The 22,590-nt window shown below is 54.2% G+C and overlaps 1 protein-coding gene across 17 annotated transcripts in view; it reads right to left on the bottom strand.

The window, feature by feature from the left end:
- The window catches only part of WNK2 (WNK lysine deficient protein kinase 2), a 119,454-nt gene that overhangs the window by 85,339 nt on the left and 11,525 nt on the right, over positions 1-22,590 (bottom strand). The gene's annotated exons all lie outside the window — the stretch shown is intronic.

The raw sequence follows: 22,590 nt of genomic DNA, 5'->3' as shown, positions 1-22,590 counted from the left end.
CACGCTTCTTCCTCTAAAATCACCTGCAACCTTCCTCCCTACACATCCACAGATGGAGTATGATGTAAGGAAAGAATTTACATGCAACTTTGAGGATGCATTAATGACCACAGCAGATGAGAACCAGAAAACCAAGAGAGAGCTCAGAGGCGAGAGAGGTGAAGAAAGACCAGAGTCCCAGCCGAGCCCTGATCAGTCCTGGGGACACAGCACACAAACCTCCCGGGCCTAGGGCAACCTGTGCCCAACACACTCAGCACAGCTGAACACCCTCCAGCACCGCGACCCACACAGGCTGCAGTGTCCCCCAACCTGCGTCTGTCACCTCCATACCCCTGCCTCGTCCGCCCCAGCAGCCTGGAGCCTGGCCCTTCTCTGCCTAAAAGCTGCCCAGAGTCTCACCACAGAGGGCTCAAAACAAAGCACAAACACTCATCTCACAGATGAGCCTCACTCCAAAATTCCCAGGGTAGCCTTCTCCCCACGCGTGAGCATGTGACCCCCAGCATCGCCTCCATCCTGGTCCAATGGCCCACAGAGCCCATGCACTCACACCTGGCCCTCCCGCAGGAGGACCCCCAGAGAAACATAAACACAGCTGAACATGGAAGAGGGGGCTGTAAGGAGTTCTAGGAAGACAGAGGTGCAATAGGACAGATGAGGGGAAAAATCACAGCTGAAAGGAAACACAGGCCAAGACCCTTCAGGTCCTTCCAAAAGACCCCAAATCAAGGCATGACACAGTCATCTGGTTAAGGAACTCTACGCCAAGTGGGGCTGTACCCATTTAGGCGCTCTCTCTCCCACCACCCCACCCGCCAGCCTGTCCATGCACACGTGGGACCAGGCAGCATGATCACCCACAGAGCAAAGAGATGCCAGGAGAAGCCCCTGGCATGGCTGATCCCAGAGAAACAATTCAGGGACAAAGGCAACTTCAAAACCATCTAGTTCATGTCCTTACAAGGATCCAAGAGGCTGACACACATAAATAAGACCAAGCTTCCACTTAAAAAGTACCAATCAAGAAAGAGCTCTTACAAATTAAAGCTCAACGTTTAAAAAAAGATATTCTATAATCCAATGAAACAGTAAGTACAAAAAAGTCAATGCTTAATCTAGATAAAAACATGGAAACACATTCCACTTATCAAAAATGATGATTTACTAAGGAAGATAAAAGTGAAGCTACCCACCAACTGGGAGAAACAATTCCGAATACATGTATCTGACACGAAACTCAGATCCAGAATACAGATGAACTCCTATAACTCAGTAATAACAAAAGACAAACAGACATGTCACAAAAGAACACTCAGAAATGGTCAAGCAGCTCATGAAAAGGTGCTCGGCACCAGAAAATGCCATGACAACCACAAAGTCCCACTTCACATCCAACACCAGGGTCAAATGAAAAGAAGGATCACTCTAGCCCTGCTGGAGGCTGTTGGAAGTGCAGTGGCAGGTCCCCACCCAGCTCTAGGCCTAGCCCCTCCCCGCAGGCGGGGTGCCCACCCAAGACAAAAGAAATAGGCATTCACAGAAGATGAGTACACAACAGCCCCAAACTCCAGAAAAGGCAAAGTAGCAAGTGGGGTTGAAACCAGAACAGCACTCGCCTCTGGGTGGGTGGGGGGTGCAGAGCTGAGAATCTGGGGGCAACGGGACCAGTGTAATGGAGGATGTAGTTACAGGTACGTACACCTGCTTGTCTACCTCAGATGGGTCTCATTTCATGTCAGTTATTGCTCTACTTTTCAAATGTAAAAAAATAAAGTGAAAACCGAAAACACACAAATGTGAGAAATACAAGAGAAACACCAAGAGATGTGGAAGAACCAGCTGCAAGTCCTAATGACACGGAACAGGAGTTCTAAGAGGATACAAGAGAAATCAGGAAGGAGCAGGAGACAGGGAATAGCATTTCCCTGAGCTGAGAGCACAACTACTCAGAATAAAAGCCAGTGCCCCGCCAGGTTCCAGTGCGTGAAAAAACGATCCCCACCAGTCTAGTTCCAATGGAAGAAACTCAGACTCCTGAGGGCCCTCCCGCCGCAGAGCTGGGGGTGGAGGGAGGAGGGGCTGGGGTCTCCTCTGTCACTCCCTCCTGTGCAGCTCTGCTGCCAGCACCTCCTCACAGCAGCGACCTCCTCACAGCACTGACTCTGACCTGGAACCCTACACCCAACCAAACAGACGTCACATCCGAGGCCACAGGACTGACTCTCAGACATTGGAGAACTCAGAGGTGACTCCACGCACCCGGGTGAAACAGTGACTGAAGAAGTGTTTCTGAACAGCACAGCAGAGGGAATGTGGCAAGCCGTGCCTGTGGCTGCACTTGGCCTGTGGCTGAACTTGGCTGCAAGTACCTTGCGAAGGCAGCCAGGAGGTGGGGCGTCCCCTGCACCATCCCCACCAGGCAAGCTGGCTTTGAGCGATGACATTCCAGTTCCAATTCCTATCCAATGGTGGGGGCACTGATTTTAGAGGAAATTCACAGAATCGCTTATAGTATAAATAGTTTTTGCCAGTACTTCAGTATCAACCAACAGCAAAGCCAAAGACTTTATTATAGTTTCAGAGCAGAAGGTTCATGTTAAAAATAACATAACTAGCAAAGTACCGAGAGGGGGCGGAAAGGGCCCTGTGTGTGCCACACTCTGGTTCTGTGACAGATACGGGCTAACAGTGACAAAAGCACAGGCATAACTCGGAAGTCAGATCGTTCCAACAGTGCCTCTCGGAGCTGAGGTGGGGGGGGTTGGGGGGGGACACCTTATTTTATGCTCTAAGCCACCAGGCTATTTTTAACTAGGTGACACACTGCTTGATAATTTAAAAGGTCAGTTGTGTGTTCTCAGAGCACTGCCCAGAGCCCTCCCGCAGCGTGCTGCCTGGCATCCCCTCACAGAGCTGGCCCAGGTCCTTGTCACTGTTTGTTGATCTCTAGTCAGCCCCATGAGAGCAGCAGCTCCATGGAGGCAGAGCCACCCCCGCAACTGGCCGTTGGCACTGCTTGTGGGATGAATTCATTAGCTGATGTGCTGGGATGGCTGCAGGTCATGAAACAGGGCAGGAGGCAAGTTCCTGACCCTGCGGGACCCTCACATACTGCCAGTCAGGTGGTCTTCAGGTGCAGTCTTGAGAGGGTGAGCTCCAGCGACTCCCAGGGCCTCGCCACAGGGCGGACAGCTCACCCACCCAGACGGCCACCCTGCCACCACGCCCCAGGGCCGCCTAAATTAGTGACTCCTGCTCTCCCACAGACAGTGAGAGCCAATCAGATGACAAAGGAAAGGCATTCTGCACAATGCTGGCTGTTGTCACCTATAGGGAAAAGGCCCAGCCAGTAGCAAAAGTCACCCTTAGAGCTGGGGCAGCGAAATGGGGTTGGGGGTACTTGGGTCAGACGTCAAGGTGGTCAGAGGAGGACAGCCCCTGGATCTGAAAGGCCTCTCCTGCATGAAGGAGTCACCAGCTGTGCCCAAACACCATTCAGGCCACCAGTGAGGGCTGAAGTCCTCAGACACAGGAGGCCACCCTCCTGTCGCGGTGGGGCTCTCCAGCCATCTCCTTTGAGCCAGGCAACCCCATAAGGACAGAACTACCCAGCAACCCCAAGTCCAGCCAGGGGAAGCAGGAATCTACACACACAGAGCACAGCAGGAGAATAAGCACTAGAGGAGGCTGCCCAGAATCAGTATAGCGTCCTGGGTGACAAACTGGCCTGGGACGTCTCTCCAGCCCCACCCATTAGGTCATAAATCAAAACAGAAAAAAGCTTCAAGGGTCTGTTGAGATCTGTCCCTTGTACAGGGAACTCAGCCCAAGAGGGGACTTCAGGTACTAAGTCAGTCCAGAACAGGCAGCTTCGGGGACAGTCAGCCCAGGACAAGGTCCCCAGGGATGGGGTCGACCCAGGGGAGAGGGTGCTGCTCTGTGCTGTTCCTGGTGGGTGTCCACAGGCCCGGCTCAGTCACCGAATGGTCACTGAGGCTCTGGGTTGCACGTAAGGGCTGAAAAACCTCAGGGGGAGTAGGCAACAGCCAAGAAAACAGAGAAACATGCAATTACACTGCACCTAAAAACAGGGTGAAGGAACAGGTGGGTCATGCCAGCCACAGACACCCCAGGCCAGAAGAAAAGTCCCCGTGGTCTGAGGAGAAGGGCAGCCCTCACCACCTAGGGTACCGGCAGGGCAGGTGTCCTGGAAGGAAGGATCCTGTATGTAGATGTGAGGTCCCAGGGGAGCAGGCCGAGCGTGGCTTCCGTCCAGGGACAGCAACAGGTGCTGCTTTCCCACTGAAGCCACCAAGGGAGAGGCCTAGTCAGAGTGTGATGTCTCACGCTCTGAGCTGTGACCTGCTCCATCTAATATTTACTGCAGTTATAAAAATAAACTTACTTCTTTTAAACCCAAGAGCTCTCTTTAACCTCATCTAAGCAATCAAATAGGTGAAATCTCAGGTGAGTGGTGCATGCTTTTGCTAATTCTCGTTTAAAATAAAGGCACTGTTATCGAAACGAATGGTCCTCCAGCGGGTGGCTGCTGCTACATTAGATGCCCCACCCCCACCCCCACCCCAGGCTGAAAAGACATGAAAACAGAAGATGCCGCTGGGCAGGGACTGCGGGCACCACCTCAGTGCACAGGCAGCTCAAGGAGGCTGGGGCTCCAACGACGGAGCCCATCGTCCCTGTCACAGCCGCCAACACGGCTGTGGCTGAGGGGGACAGCTGAACACTGCTACCCGGCCCTCACTACTTTTATTAAATTAATACGGTCTTCTGTAAGTGGGGAGGTGCACAAAGGACTGAAAACGGGTTTCTTTCAGGGGCCATGCCAGGACTCCTGTTCCTCCCTCGAAAGGCAGAGCCAGCCCCGTTGGCCACCTGCAGGAGACTGTAAACTGGGTGCCCTTGCCACCTGCGAGCTGGCTCTATGTCACGTGGTTGTAAGGGGCAGCATTGCTAGCATTTCATAGACACTGACATTATTTTAATGCTCTCTGAAACAGTTCCCATGGAACTGGATAGTCTCTCTGGCCATTTTACAAATACACGAATAAAACTCCAGTCTGGACCCATATCTCAGCTCCCACAGACCCAATATAGCAGTTTCCCTGGAAGTCTTTTATTGACCACCTGACAGCACTTCTCTGCCATAAGGAGGTGCTTATTGGAATTTCCGGTTCTTATTTCCTATGGTCACACAGCTCTGAGGGTCATCCGTTTCTCTGGATTGAGTTAGCATGATAAATCAGTGCTGTGCAGTTGGCTAAACAGGTAACAAACGTGACTGAACACGCATCTCTCCCAGTTGCTTCTACCCACAGTGAACCTTAACTATCACCCGAAAGAGGCTGGGCCAGCACTGCTTCCCTTCACCTCGGCTCACAACAGCCGACAGAAGGGGTAGGGGAGCCAGGTATGCCAGGTCACAGAACTCTCTACAATCAATCCAAGTGTGTCTCCAACCCCAAGTGATCCTTCAGGCCCAGCTGGAAGCCCATGAGGGCCTCCTCCGGTTCTATGGACATAGTGCAGTGTGTCACCCCATCCATGGTGGCCCCCCTCCCCAGGCCTTCAATGGGGCCTGGGCAGGGCTGGCTGTGAAGTCAGAACTGGGGAGGGGGGGGTGCTCCAGGCCCTCCTGTTAGGGAGCCCATCCCTGGCATGAGCACAGTGGGTCAGTTTGGGGACAGGCACTCTGTGCTGGGCACTCCTGGAATGAAGCCCTCTGCTCCGGCCCCCACCAGGGCCCTTGGTCGTGGGCAGGCTGCAGGGCTCCACCTACCCCAGGCCTGCCCACCACCCTCATCACGGGGTGCAGACAGTGGAAACTGTTATCACACAGCAGGGCCAGGCCAAGGAGGAGCCCAGGAGAAGGACGAGGACCGGGGTGGGGTGGGCAGGCCACCACTGCTCTAGGAGCAGGCAGACTGGGGGGTTGGGCAGCATTTGCCTGGGGACATGACCACAGGCCACCAGCACTCCCGGAGGCAGGAACAAGCTGGGCAGTGCCCACCCCCCAGGCTCTCCACCTCACAAAACCTCCCCTGGGGACCTCAGGCCGCGCATAAGCCATGGAGAGACCTGAACCAGACTCAACGACATTCCAGGGCAGGGCCAGCCAGCCATGGCTGAGATGTGCTTTCTCCTGACACAGCCCCTCTCAAGTGGGACAAGAGAAACCACCAAGGTCAGAGCAACAGAAATCGCACAGGAAGGTGGCATCGAGGAGGGCTTTGCTTTTCTCAGGGGCTCATCTGCTCTAACCCTGGGACCTGGGACCTGGACAGGAGTGGCAGATCACCATGCTGTGAAGGGCAAACAGAAGCCAGCAAGAGAACACCCACCAGCTACTCCCTCATCAGGCTCCCAAGAGGACACCTGGGACCCAACCAAGAGTGTTGGCACTTATGCAAGATGACCTCGAAGTCCGGTGCACAGAGGCTGGGCAGCCACTACCTCTGCAACTGACCACACCACCTGTCTGGTTTCTAGGAAGGGCCAGTCCCACCCCAGGCCACTGCTCCACGAGGACACCTAAAGACAGATGTGGAGGCACCACGAACAGGGTCAGCCAGGATGAGCACCTCAACCAAGGACCACGCCTGTGGGAAGGGCTGGGGCAGCTTCAGGACCAGATTGTTGACAGGTCAGCCCCTTTGGGGTAGGCCCAGTCAGGAGCACCCCCTTTATCAAGCAGCTGCCCCACCCACTGCATGGGGTCCAAAGGCTGGGGGACCTCAGGGTAGCAATGGGTACAGGGTCCTTGTAACAATCTGCTGAATTCTATGGCCCCTCCCCCACAAAGCAGACTCCTACCCTTGCACACCTCCCACCCCAGGGAACACCCAGACCCACGGCCCTGGGTGCTCAGAAGCAGAGGTGGGGGACCCTGGTGCCTCCTGCTACAGAAGCCGCGTCTGGCCAAGACCTCTAGCCTTACCCCAGGAAGAAGTTGCCTAGACCTCACTCTTCTGCCCACAGGCCCTGAGCAGCCTGAGCAATTCCACCAACAGATCTGAGATGACCTCACAGGCCAGGCAGCAAGGACTTTGGCCACTGATGGCCTCAGGTAATTGTCTGCTGAGTGGACATGCTGCCAGTCCTCGACATCCATGATATCCCTCTAGGCCAGGCGCTGCAGTAGCGTGCATGGTAGAGGGCAGGGGGCATTGACAGATAAATCAGCACATGTGACCAGGGCCACATAGGGCCATGGAGACCCAGGGCAGCCTGGAGTGTGGGAAGGCCCTATAGCTCACGTCTGCCCCAATCCTGTGAACTAACTCCTTGGTTCTTCTCCAAGGCGGCAGCAATAGCCTGAGGGCCATAATCCAGACTAGACAGCAATCACACAGGGCACACACACGGCGACCCACCAGCTCACAGCATGACTCCCCTGGAGAGAAAAGCCCCCACGTTCAGCACATTCTCCCCTAGAGTTGTGTGGTCTGAGACAACAGCTATGAGCATTTGACATGCAGCTAGTCATTTTTCTAAGCAAGTTTTTAAATTTTCATTAATAATCTCATATTAATTACATGTTAAAAAGATAATATTTTAGATATATTGGATTAAAGAAAATATATTACTAAAATTCCACCAGTGCTTTCATACTTTGAATGTGGCCATTCAACTGAGTATTGTACATGAGGCTCACATTACACTTTACAGGACAGTGTTGTCTTAGAGTGTCAGCACTACGCATTAGCCTGGAAGCTGAGAGGCAAGACAAGGCTTCTCCAGTCTGACAGGGCCTGCTGAGGAAGGAGGCCTTGTGGAGTGCCCAGGCTTTTACTCTACACCAGGAGACAAGACCAAATGATAGAAAATCAAGAGGAAAAAAAAAGATCGTAGCAGCAACCCCCCACCCAGGGGATCCAAATATTGTATTTATGAGACACAGACTTTAAAATTACTGTGACTAGTGCAATCAAGAAAACAGACAGTAAAATGGATCATTTCACCAGAGCTAAAATCTGTGAAATAAGAATCAAATGAAAGCTAGAACTAAGAAATAAAATTGGGAACACTATATATGGGTTTAACAATAGATTAGACATAGCTGAAAACAGGATCAGCAAACTGGAAGACATACCAGTAGAGAATATACAGACTGAAACACAGAGAGACAAATGGATGGAAAATACAAGAAAGAGGATAAAAATTTACATAACACAGTGAAAAGGTCCATCCTATGTGTAAATGGGGTTTTGGAAGAAGAGGGCATAAAGAATCAAACAAATGCAATGTTTAAAAAATAATGCCCCCTTGAGGCCGGCCAAGTGGCTCAGTTGGTTAAGAGCTCACTCAAGAGTGTGAGCTCTGAGTAACAGGGTCACCGGTTCAATTCCCAGCCCGAGCTGCAGCTTAGCTGTCAACAGGTGGCAGGATGGCTCAGCTAAAAATAAAAATAAAAAAAATAATGCCCCAAAGTTTTCTAAAACTTAAGCAAGACATCCAGACCTAAATACAAGAAGTACTATAAACCCCAAGCAAGTTAAATATAAAGAAAACCACACCAGGCACATTACAGTAAAACAAACAAAAAACCTCCTGAAAATTAAAGGCTCAAAAAAAAAATCTTAGAATCAATATCACAAAAGGTAGGCAAGGGGTATGGGGGTATATATCAATGTTCTAAGGCCTACTAGTTTACATCAGACTTTAGTAATCAAGGATCCATGTGGTAATCTCTACTGGAACCACTAAAAAAAGGTATAAAAGAATGTACAACAAGCTTTCTAAGTGCAAACTCTAAACTCACCAAAGCCCAGAGCTCCAAGAATGGTTCATCCAATTACAAGGCAGACACATCTGAGACCACACCTCAATTGTTAAAATTACCACTACGTGGATACACAAATATGCAATGAAATGGTGACCAAAAATTACAAATGCACAGTGAAATGATCATGCCACCCCAGTTAAACCGCTCTGCCATCCTCCATGCTGCCTTCTCCAGTTATATAGCTCTACATACAGCACAGGTCTCCCTGGGGCATGCCCATGCAGAAGCACAACCATGCTTGCTGCCTTGATCACCTATGAGAAGATGGCATCTTCGTCCTTCCCCAAGATCGAAACAGAATGCAACGAAGAGCCATTGCTAAGTGGGGCTCCCTTCCTGTCGGTGGGCCTACTCCCCAGGTGATGGTAAAACTACCTCCCCATCTCACTACTGAAACCTAGAAAAGCCATGTCTGGCATCCCACAGAATCCCATGTCTGGCATTCTCCGCCTCTACCTCCAACAGGTGGGAATAACCCAAGGCCCAGGAGCAACTCTGATGTCTGACACCCTCGGGGTGGGGAGTGCTGGGGCTGGGAGTCTCTCACACTGTGGAGGGTAAGGAATGCCCCCATCCTCCACACATCTCTCTCTCCCTCAGGCAAACATTATTAATGGCCATGGCCTACTGGACAGCCACTCATAGGGCCCATGAAGATGACCCTGAGACAAGACCTTTGCCCCCGGCACTCAGCCCTATGAGCCAGGCAAGTGAAGGCTGCCCCATTTACAGAAAGGAAGCTGAGGCTCAGAAAGGCTCAACACTTGGGCAAGAGGCAGGTCAGAACATGACCCCAGCCCAGCCGGGCTCCTAATGCCTCTGAGTGCCTCACACCCTAGGGGACGGTGGGGGAGGCGGAAACGTGGAGGCCTCGCTGAAACAAGCAGGCCTCTGTCAGGAAGGGAGTTGGGGCAGGGCCAGCCCCTCTGGGACACTGCCTGCTAGCACACATGCTGGGACCACACCAAGCACAGCAATGGGATCAGGTCTAACCCCTGAAGCCAATGCCCCCTTACTTCACCTTCCAGCAGCTGACTTTGCCAAAACCCAGAGCAGTCCCAGAAGAAAGGTAAGGAAATCCCTCTGTCTTGTAGTCCTCTGTGGGGTCTGGGGATGCCCCACAACTGACAGATGAGAGCCAGTGAGTGAATGAAGGAGTAAATGAACGAATAATGAATGAAAGGTGAGAGAATAAATGAATGATGAAAAAGTAGGTAAACAAATGAAGGCGCCAGTGAATGAAGGAATGAAGAGTGAGATGAATAACTGAATGATGAGTGAGTGGCTGAAGGCTGAACAAGTCTGCACAACAGCCAGACAGGAACCAACCGCATCACGGAGGCCCTGAGAGCCCCCCACATCACAGGGGGTACACCATGTCAGGTGCCACACGCCACACATCACATCATGCATCACATCACATCATCACATCATGCCATGTCACATGTCACAACATGCATCACATGTCACATCATATCACATGTCAAGTCACACATCACACAACTTCCTCAACTATGGTTGTGCCTCTCCCTGTTTTTGTAAGATTGGGGTGATTTTTATTTTATTTCTGCCTGTCCGCATTTTCTAAATTTCACATCCTACAGAGGTACCGGAGTATCTGTAACAGTGACCAAAGAAGACTGCTCAAATGGCAGAAGGCACCACTCAGGTTGTGTCCATTTGACAGGTGGGGACGCTGAGGCTAGGGAAGAGGTACCACCTGAGGGCAGATACTTGCTAAGCCTGGGTGGGGCAAAGAGGACCCCCACGATCACCTCAGCCCTGGGGTGTCCTCCTGGGACCTGTCCCCCAGGGAGCTCCTGGGGACCCAGTGGGTCCCCTCAGCCCCCATCACACTCCTAAACCCATCAGCACAGAATGGCAGGGCATGTCTGTCCTGTCCCCGCACAGTTTGGACAGAAAAGGGGCCACAATGGGATACTGTACTCTGAGACAGTGGAACCTTCCAGGCATAGGGCCTGCCCTCCACTCAGCATCTCCAAGATGAGGGATCCTCCCAGGTGTAGGACCTGTCCCCACTCAGCATCCTCAAGACGGGGTGACCCTCTCAGGTATAGGGCCTGTCCCCCGCTCGGCTGACCATGGATGTGTACCTGTGACCTGGCCTGCGGGCTCCTAGGAACACAGTTGCACAGGTGAAGCAGGGCTAAGGTGGGGAGTGGGTATCAGTCAGAGTGCAGCACACACATCATTCGAGGCCAGGAGGTTTGAAGGGACCTAGGACCCCGCACACGTGGAGAGCACCCACCCTCCAGCTTACCCTCTGCAGGGCTGCTTGGACAAAGCAGAGTTATGCTCTCGAAGACACCCAGCACAGGTCCTGGAGCAGGAGGTACCTGGCTGCCCCACCCACTCAACCACCTCTCAGAGCCTCTTGCCCCTCATGAGCACAAAGCCCTGCCTCCCACACACCCCAGTCCCTCCCAGAATCCACAAGCAGGAGCAGTGCAGCCTGGTGGGGGGGGGGGAGAAAGGGGGGTCTTGCTCAGCAGGGAGAGGTGGGGACACCACTCCCATGAGGAAGCCTGTACAAACAGTCAGCGAGTCACCCCAGATGCGCGGGTCAGGGCCCTGACACCCCCACCTGCACGGCACCCTCTCTCTGGCAGAGTGCCGAGTGCTGAGAAAGTCCCAACACTACCAGCACCCTCGGCATCCTGTCCCTCAGGCCACAAGTGGGCTCCTCCCTCACCGAGCCACGGGTGCCCAGGATGCCCCAGCATGGGGTCCCACCCAGACTGGCTTCCTCATCATTGACACAGAAACCTCCTTCCAGGTCCAGGTGCAGACTCAGGGCCAACAGCAACATAGGACATGCCATGTTCAAGGCCTCCTCGCTGGGGTCACCGTCACCCTGAGCCTCTCGCAAACCAGACACAGGGAGGGTCCCTGCAAAGTCGCTGTGCACCCCAAGGTTTGTTTCCCCCTCCCCCCCGCCAGGCACATCCTGTCCTGGGAGAGGCCCCTCCTCATCAATACCCCACCCTATGGGCCTCCAGTCTGTGGGGGGCACCTGCATACGCGTAAACACACACGAGCACGACACACAAGGGCAAGCGGGACAGGAGGTGTTCCTTCTGCCCTATAAAAACCTATTGCCTCGGGCCGGCCGAGTGGCGCGATGGTTAAGAACTGGCTTGGGACGCCAGAGAGCCCCGGTTCGGATCCCACATATGAGGGACAGTGACACTACCCTCCACAGCTGAGATGCTGAACAACAGCTCAACCTGGAGCTGGGCTGCCATGAGTCGCTGGCGACGTAGGCTGCAGCCCCTGTGGCAGTGGGTTGCCATGGGCTACCGTATGTAGCCAGCAGCCAGCGTGAGCGGCCAGCAGCCAGCGTGAGCGGCCAGCAGCCGCAGTGAGCGGCCGTCCAGAAGCCGGCGACTGATCTGCCTCGCCCGGGAAGAGCGCGATGATGGTGCCAACTTGGGCCAGTGAAGCAACGTCCTCCACAACTAGACTGAAGAACAAAATGACAGCAACTTTTCTGTTCCCCTTCCCCAATTCCCCAGCACTGTTCCCATCCCCCCAATTCCCCAATAAAAATCTTTAAAAAAAAACAAAAACAAAAACCTATTGCCTCTACTGTTTTTAATATACTTCTCAGGAGAATATAAAGTAAGAGGGTGGCATGTCAACACAAAACCTCCGCTTTCAGTCCCAACATGCCATTCCAGCAGGCACCATAACCTGGGAGGTTGACACGTGCCCACAGCTGTCTCAAGTCCTATGGTGCTCACCTGGGACTGTCACCTTCAGGATCCCACAAGGAAGCTGTCCAAAACCTCCCTGCCTGTGTGTGAACTGCTCACTGGATGGTTAGAGTCACAAGAAATAACGAACATCCTGGGCTGGCCGAGTGGCTCAGCTGGTTAAGAGCTCACTCGGGAGCGCCAGCTCTGAGCAGCAGAGCTGTGATTCAGATCCCACATTGAGGGCCAGTGACACTCACCCTCTACAGCTAAGATGATGAACAACAGCTCGACCTGGAGCTGGGCCGCTGTGAGTGGCCGGCGACAGAGTAGGCTGCAGCACAGTGGGCTGCCGTGAGCTACGTGAGCGGCCGGCAGCTGGCGTGAGCTGCCGGGAGCCGCTGTGAGCAGCCGACCAATGACTGGTGACCGATCTGCCTCATCCAGGAAGAGCACAATGATCATACCAACATGGGCCAGTGAAGCGACGTCCTCCACAACTAGACTGAAGAACAAAAACAGCAATTTGTCTACCTGTCTGTTCCCCTTCCCCGATTCCCCAACGCTGTTCCCCTTCCCCCAATTCCCCCAATAAAATCTTTAAAAAAAAAAAAAAAGAAATAACGAACATCCTGAGCAGGCCTGGTGGCAGTGACAAAGGTCGTGAGGTCCTCAGGGCAGTTTGGACCCGGTGAGGGAGAAAGGCAGCAGGCTGGGAAACCAAAAGAAGGGAGAACGGGGCTGTGTTTAGGGAGAAGGGCATGGGACCTTCTCTTCCTTCCCCATTTCCCCAGCTCTCTGCAATCTGCTGACCTCCGTGAAACTAAAAGCAGAAAGCGCCGCCAGCCACGTCCCCAGGCCGTGCCCTGGGCAGCAGTCATGTTACCACAAGGATCTCTTCCTCTCCAGGGTGGGGTGACCATGGTGGCTCTTTCCTCAAGTGCCCCCTTTGGTGTCTGTTCCGTAAGCAGCTTTGGGGTTTGCACCAAACATATTAACTGGACACAGAATCCCGATTCTGTAAAATCTGCAAATCCCTGATGACCACATCCCCGTTGGGCTTCGTCTCCCCGAGGGGCAAAGAGGAGGGTCAGGCCCAATCCCCCAAGAGTGCATTTATTTTTTTATTTTTTTAGTTAGTTTCAGGTGTACAAAACAATGTAATAGTTATACATTTCACCCCTCACAAAGTGATAACCTCCCTCCTCCAATCTATTGCCCCTCTGACTTCGCACATCTCTATTACAATTCCATTGACTCCACTCCCACACTCTACTCCACATCCCGTGACTCTATGTAGATTAAATTATAGTTGACATACAATATTATTCAGCTTCAGCTTCAAGTGTACAGTGCAGTGGTCAGGCATCTACCCATCCATGAATTGGTCTCCCTAACAAGACATGTGACCATCTGACACCCTACAAAATATTTACAACATTATTAATTATATTCCCCAAACTGTCTTTCATGTCCCTGTGGCAATGTTGTAGTTACCTATTTATGCTGTCTAATCCCTTCCCCTTCTCCCTCATCCTCACCTCCCTGCCATCTAGCAACCATCAGTTTTTGCTGTATATCTCTGAGACTATTTCTGTTTCCTTTGCTCATTTATTCAGTTTTTTAGATTCCACATAAAAGTGAGATCACATGGTATTTGTCTTTCTCTGACTGACTTATTTCACTTAGTATAACATTCTCTAGGTCCATCCATATCGTTGCAAATACCCCAAGCGTGCATTTAGAACCGATTGCGTGCTGAGTGGCGGGAGACACAACCCTCGCAGGAAATGGGGCAGCTGGGACTCCTGCCCATGGGGCTGCCAGCCAAGGGCCAGAGATCTGGGCAGGTGACCCCCAGGTCTACAGGTCTGAGGGTTTGAGAGGAAGATAAACAGAGGACAGACTCCTAAAGATAACTGGGGGTAGAACCAGGTTTGTTAGTCATTCTCTCTACTTCCTAGCCTGGTTGGAGTTTCCATGCTGACAAGTCAGAAATAGCACTGGGATGTTCTGGCCTTCAGTAAGTTTCAGACGCACTGACCTTGCCCTATGACATGACCCTGTGGGGTCATGGCAGCCCCATGGCCCCCTACAAGCTGCCATCACCCCCACTCGGCAGAAGAAACCGAGCGTCAGGAAGCAGCTCTCAGAGCCCTCCAGGGGGCTGCACACAGCATCCCCCAAGGAAACTCAGCAGAGGGGGTGTGATGAGCTGAGGCTACGCTAGACTGGACTAGCTCCCCTCCCTGATGGCAGCAGGCGCACTGTGGCCCATCCTCAGCACCTGCTCCTTGAGGGCAGGCCAGGCACACATTGGCCCCAACGCTTGATCACGGGACGACCCATTCACCCACCCCCTGGCCTCCACCAAGCAGTCGCCACCCTCCCTTGTGACCCAATTAAGGATGCCTGAAAATCCACCCGGCCCTGGCCACAACGCCCAAGTTTGCCCAGCCAAGCAGGATGGCTCCCAAACCCCTGTGGGGGTCTTCTGGTCACCCCAATGGCACCCCTGGCAAGGGGTAAAGCTGGGTCAGGGTGGGTGCCAAACACTGGGATAACCTGTGCTCACAGCCAGAATAGGGTGGGACGGAAGTATCCCTGACCTCCAAAGAAATGGGGGGCCCCCACATGATAGGGGAGGCAGCTGATCCCAGACACCATGCCATCCACATGGGCCTTGGAGAAGCTGGAAGATGTCTCAGAAGGAGACTCCAGGCCAAGATGCCTGGGACCACCCTGGTGGTATCAGTGTGCTTACTGCCATACCCTGGGCATGAGCCCATAACACACCATGTGAAGCTCCACATGGGTTCTAGGCTGCGGCTGGTGCCCAAAAAGCTGGTGTCCGGTGCTGCAGGTAAACCGTCATTGTGACCACGGGCTCAACCCCAAGCTGAGGGGCTTCAGTAAGGCCATCCTGGTGTCCAGACTCACCCACCCTGGGGTTCTCCTGATGCCGAGAGTCACTGTCCAGAGCCCCCAGTACAACCTGTGACCCCCATGATCTGCTGCTCCAGAGGCTACACAAAGGAGCCGGTGTCTCTGCCCTGTTTACAAAGACTCCACAGGGAAGGGCCGCAGCTACAGGACCCCTTGGGGAAGAACCTGTGTCTACAAGACCCCACAGGGCAGCCCTCAGGCAAGGTGCCCCCAGAGCAAAGGCCTCCTTGAACACTACCCCCAGCTCCCTCCACGTAGTGCTCAAAGAGTAAAAGTCAACACCAAAGATAAAATCTCCGCAGTGCCAAAAATACCTCCCCACGGGATGAGGGAGCAGGTGCCAGCTTCCACAGCAGCAACAGTTGCTATGGATACGGGGCTCCAGCCAGCAGGGGGTGGGGACAGAGATGGGGAACAAGTCAGGGAGAGGGGCAGAAATGGGGGAGAAAGGATGAAGAAGCAGAGACCAGAAATGGAGAGAGAGGGACGGAGTTAGGGGAGAAGGGACTGAGATATGGTGACAGGAAGCAGAGACTGTGACAGAGATTAGGGAAGAGGACAGGGATGGGGGCAGAGATAGGGAGAGGGGGAACAAAGAGGGAAGGATGGCTGAGATGTGTGCATAGATGGTGGGAGAGGGGACACAGATGGGGAGGGACAGAGATGGGGAGGAGATAGCAGTGATAGGGGAGGGGATAGAAATGGGGGAGGGGCAAGAGAGACTACCTGTCTACGGGAAGGAGAGAAGGTGCCACCAAAGCACGTGGCCAGCCCTGGCCCTCATGGCCCCTCTCACTGGTAAAGCTGACCTGCACATACAGACTTTGTTGGGGAGGGTGCTGAATCATAACATTTGTAGCAGGAGGAAAACAGGATCGTGAACACATTTCTAATTTGAGTGCCATGGGTCCAAAACATTCTAATACTCCCTGACTCCCCTCACCCAAGACCATCACCTCCTGTGGGCTGGGTTTACTCTTGGCCTATGGGGAGCAGCAGGATGGCCCTCCAGCCCTGCCCAACCCTGCGCGGGGGCCCTCCAGGAACCACCAAGAAGGGCAGTGGTGCCCAAGGGAAGAGCCATGAGGATGCTGGCCCACCCTCCCTCCATCTCTGCCATGGAGCCCCCACCCGTGGTAGGTAAGGTCTGCCAGGCCCCTGGCCCTGGCACACGTATGGCTCTGTGATGGGTGGATGGGGCATGTGTCCTCCTGGACCTCAGCCCCAGCCTGTGCACCCCTGCCCAGAGGCTTTGCACCAGGTACTCGGGCCTCTTCCAGGCTCTCCCCATAGGCCTCCCTTCCCCTCAAAAGCCACCCCTCCCAGGGGGCCACAGGACATTCTTTCTCACATGCAGCCTTAGCAGGCCTCATGTCCTCCTGTTGCCTACAGCAGGGATGTGAGCCAGGAGCCAGGAGGCTGCCTGCATGAACAGGTCCATAGAGAGGGATCACGGCCACCCTCTGGGTTGCTGATCCTGGTACCTCACACACAGCCATCAGGCCCTTGTCCCTAAATCCTGTTTTCATTGTCATCCTCCAAGGGCCTACAACGGTCCCTTATACCCACCCACCAGGCCAGGAGATTAAGACACTCCCAGTGTGGCCTCGGGTAAGGCCCTCATCTCCAGCACTCACTCCAGACACCCCCACCCCAGGCAGCTGTCCCTGACACCAGCCCCTGAGGGGCTCCAACCCAGGGCACCACCCATGGCTCCAGCCCTGCTCAAAGCAAGCCTTGTCCATGAGGCTCCTTGTCCCCCTATAGGTGGTCTCTCCCAGCCCTGGGCTGCACTCTGTCCACTGGGAGGCAAGATGGCTTCCCATTGCTCCCAATAACAAGCCCCTACCATGATGGCCAAAACAGCACAAGAAGGTGGGGTTCCACAAGAAGCTGCCTATGCCTAGGGCTTTGGGGGGAATTGGCCCCTTGTCCAGCTTCTAAAGGTCACCAAGTTCCATGGTACCTTCTGTCACTACATCTCCCTGGGGCCCTCCTGCCCCCTCTTATAACGACCCAGGTGATGACACTGGATCCACCGTGTAACCCAGGATCATCTCCCACCTCAGGGACCTCAAGAAACCCACATCTGCAATGTCCCCCCAGCGCATAGGCTGGCACACCCCCAGGCTGGGGCATGCGACCTTGGACACCTCTATGAGCCAGCTTCTTGCATCCTGCCCGCCCGCCTGACCCTGGGCCTGGACATGCAGCAGCTGTCCCACAAGTCCCCTACTGACCTTCCCTGGGGCCAACCATCTCTTTTACTTTGCTTTTTCCTTCTGTAAGTGAAGAAGGGAGCCCCTCGTTGGCCATACTGTATCTGCACCCCCAGCTACTGTGGTCCCCACCCATGTTTTGTGCCCTAAAGGAGTACACACAAAGCATGCGTGCTCAAGGCTCGGGACAGCGCCCCCACCTGAGCAGACAGCAGGCCCCCCAGCATGGCACTGCCACGGGGCTCTGAAAGCAAAGGGACCCGATCAGCACAGGAAACCACCCAGGCTGTCATCGCGACCCTTAGTAATTATACTCAAGATACGAAGGTCTTTTGAAACCCTCATGATTCAATGTCCACCAAACCGCACCTACCCTGCCCCGCCCACAATATTCTCCTTCCCCCAAAGAGAAAACACAAGAAACCCTTTGTTTAAAGGCCACCAGCCATGCAACACTGGCCCCTCCCCAGTTCCTGCCGTGTCCAGGGAAGAATCCTTCACTGCCTGGCAGGGCCCTGGCCCCACTGCCAGGACCCGAGGCGTCAGCTCTCCCTAGGCAAGGCTGCCTCAAAGGGCTCATCATTCCCACGGAAGTACCCGCAGGGCAGGCAGGTCTCTTCCCAGGCAAGCATGTGCCCACAGAGGCCAGCAGGGGTGATGGGTCATCTTTACTTCACACACAGCTTGTTCACGCAGCAGCCTATGGACAGGAAGCAGGGTCAGGTGTCACTGCTGCCACGCAGGCCACGGAGGCAAGACCATGGGGACATGCAATGTACCTGTGGCAGCCCAACCGAGCCCACCAGGGCCAACACTCCAGGCTGGTAACTGACCCCTCTGCTGTAATGTCAGGCACCCATGCCAAACCCTAGTCCCCTGGCCCCTCAGAACCCCTTCCAGGGTCTGGGGCCAAGGGTTTGTCCCCAGTCAAGTCTGAAGGGTGAGACCCCACTGTGACCTCTGGCCCAGCTGGGTCCAGTTGGCAAGACTGCCTCTGCTCCACCTTGTCAGGTCGTGAAGGGCCCCTGCTCTGCTCACAGACACAAAGGGCCTGCCTCAAAAACGCATCCATAAACTGCTCCAGGAAGCAGCCGGGAGAGCCAGAACGTTCCAGAGTCAGTCTCGCTCTCATCCAGGAACAAAGCAGGTCTTTGTGTTTTATCGTCGCCTTCATCAAATATTTACAGAGGCTGACAGACTATTTCAGGCAGGCCAGACATGAGCCAAACTCCAGCCAAATGCCGCGCTTCCTGGGACCCTTGGAGGGCCAGGTGGGCAGGCGGGGCAGCAAGGGTGTGAGGGCCTAGGTCCTTATCATCTGCACAGAGCCCAGGCAGGCTGCCACCACGCAGACTCATTGCAAGGACACAGGAATAATGAACAGCCCTCCACACCCAGGGCCTCTGGGAAGCCAAGAGCGGGTACGTGAGTGCACATCCACCCCAGGGCGGGCAGGCAGGGCCTCGTGCTGCCAAGGACCAGGGAGAGAGCAGCCCCACACGCCCACGTCCACCTCAGCCTCCTTCTCCCCACTGTGACACCAAGTGTCCGGCAGCAGATAGATGGCCAACAGACTGCAGGCGCCCACGTGTGGACAAGGGACCAACGCTGACTGGTGCAACCAGGGATGAGGCCCAACGAGCATCGTGATGAGCTCGGGCAGCAGGAAAGACTGGACACTCACTGAGGTCCACATGAGACATTAGGACAGGCAGGCAGCCAGCAATGCACAGAACAGAAAGCAACAGCAGGGGTCAGGGGGCTCTGCCTCCACTGGGTAGGCTCACAGCACTGACCTAGGCTACAGCAGCTTCACCAACAAATAATAAAACAGCGCCCTTCAGTGTCTTGTTTTCATAAAACACCATCCACCCATTTCTTTTTTAAAGCTCTTTCACTATTTCCTTTCATCCGCTTTTGCTTCATTTTATTTCGAGCTGCCCGCTTTCCCTCAACTTTCTCTGAAGTACACCTGGCCGGCCTTCTTTTTAACCTTCTTCTCACAAACAGCAAACACGGTCATATGTGCAGATCTCCCCTCATGCAGCACCCTGCCCCTAGCCTAGGCAGACCACCCGTGGGCTCCCAAGCACACACTAGCCCTGCAGGTACCCAGGAATGCCATCCAGCAGAAGTTAGCCTCACACCTGCAAAAGCAGCTGAGCAAGACAGGAGCAGACAAACCCATGAGGCCCCAAACCCCAGGAGATGCTGCCCACTAGCACCTACAGGCAGAGAACCCCACCCAGTCAGCCAGCGCCACCAAGGGCAGGAGAATGGCGGAGCAGGGCCTGGAAAGCCCCCAGCCCCATGCCCCTCCCACCCCTCCCAGTGGGCTTTCACCTCTCTGCATGAATCCGGGTCACTCGTGCTAGTACACCAAGGGGTCTCCATCACCCCATGACCAAACCAGAACCCCCAGCTGCCCACCCCACCCACCAGAGACACCAAGAGCCAGCTGCCTTCCTTACACAGCACAGCCCCTGATCACTCCCTGGAGGACGGCCCCCTCCCAGCATGAACGGTCCCTCCACCACATGGCGGCTACAGGTTGGGGTCCATTCAGTGGCCACACAAGGCCCACAATCCAGCCCCCACACCCTCATCCAGAGTCCTCACCCAAAACCCTCAAACACCAACTCGGGATGGCTGTCACGGGGAAGACTCACACTGCTCACATGCCTCTAAAAAAATATCTGAAAGCCTGACGAAGGACAGACAGTCACCAAGAACAGCCTTTGTGCCCCAATGGTACCGACCCTCCACATCATGTCAGGGGGGCAAACCATCCCAAAGCAAATGCTAGCTCGGCTCTCATACGGGTCACAGCTCCAGTGCGTGGCCAGGGCCAGGCTGGGTGCAGCACGTTCCCAAGGCCTGAGAACATGCAGCCATCTAGGCTGTTCAACAGGCACCTCTAAAACTGGACTGCTGTGCCTGTGGCTGTGGCTGTCCAGATCCAGACCTCAGGCGCCTGATCCCTGACCAGGAGCACAGGCCAGCCCGTGACACTCTAGGGAGGACAGGGAAGAGGGGCCTTCCTCCCCTTTAACAGTAGCAGGGGCACCTCGCTCTGATAACCAGTGACCCTGTAGTCCTTCAGGTCAGTCACCGGTATTGTGTAAAAAGGCTCAGGATGGCAGAGTTTCCCCGAAACCCATGCACACAGGTCCCCAACACAAAGAAAGATGCCCCATTACTGCCCCTGTCCTGTTCCCCATCCTCTCTCCTCCACCCCTCAAGTCTGCTATGATTCTTCCAAAAAAGCCAAATTCACTCTCCTGCTTGAACCTCTTAATTATTGGGTTGTCGGAAAAGTCACGATGCATTTTTGCAACAAACAACATAGAAAAAATACGTCATGACTTTTCTGACAACCCAATAAATAAATTCCTCAGAACCTGTCTGGACAGGGTCAATAGTTTGCTGCTGTCCAACTGGGCAAGATGACTTCCTGTCCTGAAGACACAGCACAGCAGCCACCTTCCTTCTGGGGGCTCCTGGGGCCCCGGGCAGCAGCCAGGATAAAAGACCACACCCCACATGAGGGGAGAGGCCCTGATGTGTCCCAGCCCAGATGCAAGAGGGACACATGCTGGAGACTAGGTCAAGCTGCAGGGGCAGGGATGGGGCTGAGCCCACCCTGAACTCACCTCCCAGCAGACAGGGAGGCTGGTGGGCCCACTGCCCCTGAGGTGGGCTCTCAACAAAGCTGGGGCAGGAGGGCCACAGGCCCTATGGGTGATTCACCATCACCGCACATGTTAAGAGTGAGTGCTGCAACTATGACTTTGCAAGAACATAAAAAAAGAGACAAGACAGGCTCGTACTAAAGTGAAAACTGCTGTGTCACAGGAAGATGTGGGACAGTTTTCTCTTTTTCAGGTTTTAGCTCTCACATGCATCATGTTCCTAGGAGCTTATGGAGCTGGAAACATCCTCCATTCAGTGGTTTCCCCATCTGTCACCCAGCAGCCCCTCGGTCCTCACAGGCCCCACTCACTGGAAGGTGTGCAGTGCTGGCACAAGGGGGGACGCAGCCCTCCCTTCCCCTACCATCCACCCCAGGGATGAACAGGGGCTCTGGGGTAGACATGAGCCCCAAACAGGCAGCAAGGTCTGAGGACAGCCCCCTGGAGGTCAGGAAGCTCCTGACAGCTAATCCCCCTGCAGCGCCACCTGCTGCAGTTGATGCAGCCATAGCCAGGGGCTCAGTACAGCATCAGTGATTTAACTCAAAACAGTCAGGCCCGTCTGTTCAGGTGTTCAGGGTCAGAAAGGCAGAAGGCTGGACGGCCCTGAGTCCTGGGAGGACCAGCCTGCAGTCCAGCCTCCTAGTGCATCCCCAAGTGGCCCGCGGCAGGTCCTGGCTCTGCCACTGACTGCTCATTGGGAGGTGGTCCAACATGATCAGTGCCTTTGCAAAAAGCCTGGATAACTAGAGCAGGATCATCCCCAGATGCTGAGGCCCAGGTCAAAGGTCATGGGGGCAGGAGAGTGACCCCTCACAGTGTCCCTTCTTCATCAGCTAATATGGACACGCCTCGGCCAAGAGATCCCAACTGGCACTGCCGGCAGGGGGCCAGCCTGACCTGAGTCTATGTTCCTACCTGTCACCCACGCAGAACAGCAGCTCCTACAGACAGTCTAGAACAGGGGTCGGTAAACTTTTGAGATGGAAGAGCCAATCTTGCCCCTCACAACAATTTAAATATTATTCGAGAGCCATAATACAAATGAAATCACCATTATGTGAATAATATCCTCTAAAAATTTTATAAATGAAACTATGATAGTTTTATTTTCATTTTCAATTTTGCTTCAGAGCCACATGTACGTACTCAAAGAGCCGCATGTGGCTCGTGAGCTGCAGCTTGCCGACCCCAGTCTAGAGCATGGTCTC

This window comes from Hipposideros armiger, unplaced genomic scaffold (assembly GCF_001890085.2).
Source record: "Hipposideros armiger isolate ML-2016 unplaced genomic scaffold, ASM189008v1 scaffold_967, whole genome shotgun sequence".
NCBI lineage: Eukaryota > Metazoa > Chordata > Mammalia > Chiroptera > Hipposideridae > Hipposideros > Hipposideros armiger.
Note: the sequence above shows the minus strand (reverse complement) of the source record. Positions and strands in the feature narration are given on the sequence as shown.